Below are 6154 nucleotides of genomic sequence, written 5' to 3' on the forward strand. Positions count from 1 at the left end.
ATTTTCCAACATTTCAAAAATCAAAAACCACATCAAGACGGCTTGGTTTTGCTACCAAACTTTGTAGACCTCATTCTGCATGCATTTGTGACACTTTCCAACCAACAAACCTCAAAAACCACGACTTTGAAAATTTCATGAATCATGGCACACCACCAAGTCACAAAATCAAGCCAAAAAACCAAAATCATGGAACTTGGCCATGGACCAACCATGTCAAGATCAATTCCTTTTGCTCCCAAACTTCACCCACATCACTTTCTAAGCATTTGTGAGCATTGAGTGCAGCCAGATTTCCAAAACGAAGATTTTCGTTTCTCACCCCACACACCACCAAGTCACAAAATCAAGCCAAAAAACCAAAATCATGGAACTTGCCCATGGACCAACTATGTCAAGATCAATTCCTTTTGCTCCCAAACTTCACCCACATCACTTTCTAAGCATTTGTGAGCATTGAGTGCAGCCAGTTTTACAAAACCATGATTTTCGTTTTTCACCCCACACACCACCAAGACACAAAATCAAGCCAAAAAACCAAAATCATGGAACTTGGCGATGGACCAACTATGGCAAGATGAATTCCTTTTGCTCCCAAACTTCACCCACATCACTTTCTAGGCATTTGTGAGCATTGAGTGCAGCCAGATTTCCAAAACCATGATTTTCGTTTTTCACCCCACACACCACCAAGTCACAAAATCAAGCCAAAAAACCAAAATCATGGAACTTGGCCATGGACCAACTATGTGAAGATCAATTCCTTTTGCTCCCAAACTTCTCCCACATCACTTTCTAATCATTTGTGAGCATTGAGTGCAGCCAGTTTTCCAAAACCATGATTTTCGTTTTTCACCCCACACACCACCAAGTCACAAAATCAAGCCAAAAAACCAAAATCATGGAACTTGCCCATGGACCAACTATGTCAAGATGAATTCCTTTTGCTCCCAAACTTCTCCCACATCACTTTCTAAGCATTTGTGAGCATTGAGTGCAGCCAGTTTTCCAAAACCATGATTTTCGTTTTTCACCCCACACACCACCAAGTCACAAAATGAAGCCAAAAAACCAAAATCATGGAACTTGCCCATGGACCAACTATGTCAAGATCAATTCCTTTTGCTCCCAAACTTCACCCACATCACTTTCTAGGCATTTGTGAGCATTGAGTGCAGCCAGTTTTCCAAAACCATGATTTTCGTTTTTCACCCCACACACCACCAAGTCACAAAATCAAGCCAAAAAACCAAAATCATGGAACTTGGCCATGGACCAACTATGTGAAGATCAATTCCTTTTGCTCCCAAACTTCACCCACATCACTTTCTAATCATTTGTGAGCATTGAGTGCAGCCAGTTTTCCAAAACCATGATTTTCGTTTTTCACCCCACACACCACCAAGTCACAAAATCAAGCCAAAAAACCAAAATCATGGAACTTGGCCATGGACCAACTATGTCAAGATGAATTCCTTTTGCTCCCAAACTTCTCCCACATCACTTTCTAAGCATTTGTGAGCATTGAGTGCAGCCAGTTTTCCAAAACCATGATTTTCGTTTTTCACCCCACACACCACCAAGTCACAAAATCAAGCCAAAAAACCAAAATCATGGAACTTGCCCATGGACCAACTATGTCAAGATCAATTCCTTTTGCTCCCAAACTTCACCCACATCACTTTCTAGGCATTTGGGAGCATTGAGTGCAGCCAGTTTTCCAAAACCATGATTTTCGTTTTTCACCCACACACCACCAAGTCACAAAATCTAGCCAAAAAACCAAAATCATGGAACTTGGCCATGGACCAACTATGTCAAGATGAATTCCTTTTGCTCCCAAACTTCTCCCACATCACTTTCTAAGCATTTGTGAGCATTGAGTGCAGCCAGTTTTCCAAAACCAAGATTTTCGTTTTTCACCCCACACACCACCAAGTCACAAAATCAAGCCAAAAAACCAAAATCATGGAACTTGCCCACGGACCAACTATGTCAAGATATATTCCTTTTGCTCCCAAACTTCACCCACATCACTTTCTAAGCATTTGTGAGCATTGAGTGCAGCCAGTTTTCCAAAACCATGATTTTCGTTTTTCACCCCACACACCACCAAGTCACAAAATCAAGCCAAAAAACCAAAATCATGGAACTTGCCCATGGACCAACTATGTCAAGATCAATTCCTTTTGCTCCCAAACTTCACCCACATCACTTTCTAGGCATTTGTGAGCATTGAGTGCAGCCAATTTTCCAAAACCAAGATTTTCGTTTTTCACCCCACACACCACCAAGTCACAAAATCAAGCCAAAAAACCAAAATCATGGAACTTGCCCATGGACCAACTATGTCAAGATCAATTCCTTTTGCTCCCAAACTTCTCCCACATCACTTTCTAGCATTTGTGAGCATTGAGTGCAGCCAGTTTTCCAAAACCAAGATTTTCGTTTTTCACCCCACACACCACCAAGTCACAAAATCTAGCCAAAAAACCAAAATCATGGAACTTGGCCATGGACCAACTATGTCAAGATCAATTCCTTTTGCTCCCAAACTTCACCCACATCACTTTCTAAGCATTTGTGAGCATTGAGTGCAGCCAGTTTTCCAAAACCATGATTTTCGTTTTTCACCCCACACACCACCAAGTCACAAAATCAAGCCAAAAAACCAAAATCATGGAACTTGCCCATGGACCAACTATGTCAAGATCAATTCCTTTTGCTCCCAAACTTCTCCCACATCACTTTCTAGGCATTTGTGAGCATTGAGTGCAGCCAGTTTTCCAAAACCAAGATTTTCGTTTTTCACCCCACACACCACCAAGTCACAAAATCAAGCCAAAAAACCAAAATCATGGAACTTGCCCATGGACCAACTATGTCAAGATCAATTCCTTTTGCTCCCAAACTTCACCCACATCACTTTCTAAGCATTTGTGAGCATTGAGTGCAGCCAGTTTTCCAAAACCATGATTTTCGTTTTTCACCCCACACACCACCAAGTCACAAAATCAAGCCAAAAAACCAAAATCATGGAACTTGCCCATGGACCAACTATGTCAAGATCAATTCCTTTTGCTCCCAAACTTCACCCACATCACTTTCTAAGCATTTGTGAGCATTGAGTGCAGCCAGTTTTCCAAAACCAAGATTTTCGTTTTTCACCCCACACACCACCAAGTCACAAAATCAAGCCAAAAAACCAAAATCATGGAACTTGGCCATGGACCAACTATGTCAAGATCAATTCCTTTTGCTCCCAAACTTCTCCCACATCACTTTCTAAGCATTTGTGAGCATTGAGTGCAGTCAGTTTCCAAAACCATGATTTTCGTTTTTCACCCACACACCAAGTCAAAATCAAGCCAAAAAACCAAAATCATGGAACTTGCCCATGGACCAACTATGTCAAGATCAATTCCTTTTGCTCCCAAACTTCTCCCACATCACTTTCTAGCATTTGTGAGCATTGAGTGCAGCCAGTTTTCCAAAACCATGATTTTCGTTTTTCACCCCACACACCACCAAGTCACAAAATCAAGCCAAAAAACCAAAATCATGGAACTTGGCCATGGACCAACTATGTCAAGATCAATTCCTTTTGCTCCCAAACTTCTCCCACATCACTTTCTAAGCATTTGTGAGCATTGAGTGCAGCCAGTTTTCAAAACCAAGATTTTCGTTTTTCACCCCACACACCACCAAGTCACAAAATCAAGCCAAAAAACCAAAATCATGGAACTTGGCCATGGACCAACTATGTCAAGATCAATTCCTTTTGCTCCCAAACTTCTCCCACATCACTTTCTAAGCATTTGTGAGCATTGAGTGCAGCCAGTTTTCCAAAACCAAGATTTTCGTTTTTCACCCCACACACCACCAAGTCACAAAATCAAGCCAAAAAACCAAAATCATGGAACTTGGCCATGGACCAACTATGTCAAGATCAATTCCTTTTGCTCCCAAACTTCTCCCACATCACTTTCTAAGCATTTGTGAGCATTGAGTGCAGCCAGTTTTCCAAAACCAAGATTTTCGTTTTTCACCCACACACCACCAAGTCACAAAATCAAGCCAAAAAACCAAAATCATGGAACTTGCCATGGACCAACTATGTCAAGATCAATTCCTTTTGCTCCCAAACTTCTCCCACATCACTTTCTAGGCATTTGTGAGCATTGAGTGCAGCCAGTTTTCCAAAACCATGATTTTCGTTTTTCACCCCACACACCACCAAGTCACAAAATCAAGCCAAAAAACCAAAATCATGGAACTTGCCCATGGACCAACTATGTCAAGATCAATTCCTTTTGCTCCCAAACTTCACCCACATCACTTTCTAAGCATTTGTGAGCATTGAGTGCAGCCAGTTTTCCAAAACCATGATTTTCGTTTTTCACCCCACACACCACCAAGTCACAAAATCAAGCCAAAAAACCAAAATCATGGAACTTGGCCATGGACCAACTATGTCAAGATCAATTCCTTTTGCTCCCAAACTTCACCCACATCACTTTCTAAGCATTTGTGAGCATTGAGTGCAGCCAGTTTTCCAAAACCATGATTTTCGTTTTTCACCCCACACACCACCAAGTCACAAAATCAAGCCAAAAAACCAAAATCATGGAACTTGCCCATGGACCAACTATGTCAAGATCAATTCCTTTGCTCCCAAACTTCCCCACATCACTTTCTAGGCATTTGTGAGCATTGAGTGCAGCCAGTTTTCCAAAACCATGATTTTCGTTTTTCACCCCACACACCACCAAGTCACAAAATCAAGCCAAAAAACCAAAATCATGGAACTTGGCCATGGACCAACTATGTGAAGATCAATTCCTTTTGCTCCCAAACTTCACCCACATCACTTTCTAAGCATTTGTGAGCATTGAGTGCAGCCAGTTTTCCAAAACCATGATTTTCGTTTTTCACCCCACACACCACCAAGTCACAAAATCAAGCCAAAAAACCAAAATCATGGAACTTGCCCATGGACCAACTATGTCAAGATCAATTCCTTTGCTCCCAAACTTCACCCACATCACTTTCTAGGCATTTGTGAGCATTGAGTGCAGCCAGTTTTCCAAAACCATGATTTTCGTTTTTCACCCCACAACCACCAAGTCACAAAATCAAGCCAAAAAACCAAAATCATGGAACTTGGCCATGGACCAACTATGTCAAGATCAATTCCTTTGCTCCCAAACTTCTCCCACATCACTTTCTAAGCATTTGTGAGCATTGAGTGCAGCCAGTTTTCCAAAACCATGATTTTCGTTTTTCACCCCACACACCACCAAGTCACAAAATCAAGCCAAAAAACCAAAATCATGGAACTTGGCCATGGACCAACTATGTCAAGATCAATTCCTTTTGCTCCCAAACTTCACCCACATCACTTTCTAAGCATTTGTGAGCATTGAGTGCAGCCAGTTTTCCAAAACCATGATTTTCGTTTTTCACCCCACACACCACCAAGTCACAAAATCAAGCCAAAAAACCAAAATCATGGAACTTGCCCATGGACCAACTATGTCAAGATCAATTCCTTTTGCTCCCAAACTTCACCCACATCACTTTCTAGCATTTGTGAGCATTGAGTGCAGCCAGTTTTCCAAAACCATGATTTTCGTTTTTCACCCCACACACCACCAAGTCACAAAATCAAGCCAAAAAACCAAAATCATGGAACTTGCCCATGGACCAACTATGTCAAGATCAATTCCTTTTGCTCCCAAACTTCCCCACATCACTTTCTAGGCATTTGTGAGCATTGAGTGCAGCCAGTTTTCCAAAACCAAGATTTTCGTTTTTCACCCCACACACCACCAAGTCACAAAATCAAGCCAAAAAACCAAAATCATGGAACTTGCCCATGGACCAACTATGTCAAGATCAATTCCTTTTGCTCCCAAACTTCTCCCACATCACTTTCTAAGCATTTGTGAGCATTGAGTGCAGCCAGTTTTCCAAAACCAGATTTTCGTTTTTCACCCCACACACCACCAAGTCACAAAATCAAGCCAAAAAACCAAAATCATGGAACTTGCCATGGACCAACTATGTCAAGATCAATTCCTTTTGCTCCCAAACTTCTCCCACATCACTTTCTAAGCATTTGTGAGCATTGAGTGCAGCCAGTTTTCCAAAA

Source organism: Phaseolus vulgaris, unplaced genomic scaffold (assembly GCF_000499845.2).
Source record: "Phaseolus vulgaris cultivar G19833 unplaced genomic scaffold, P. vulgaris v2.0 scaffold_73, whole genome shotgun sequence".
NCBI classification, from domain to species: Eukaryota; Viridiplantae; Streptophyta; class Magnoliopsida; order Fabales; family Fabaceae; genus Phaseolus; species Phaseolus vulgaris.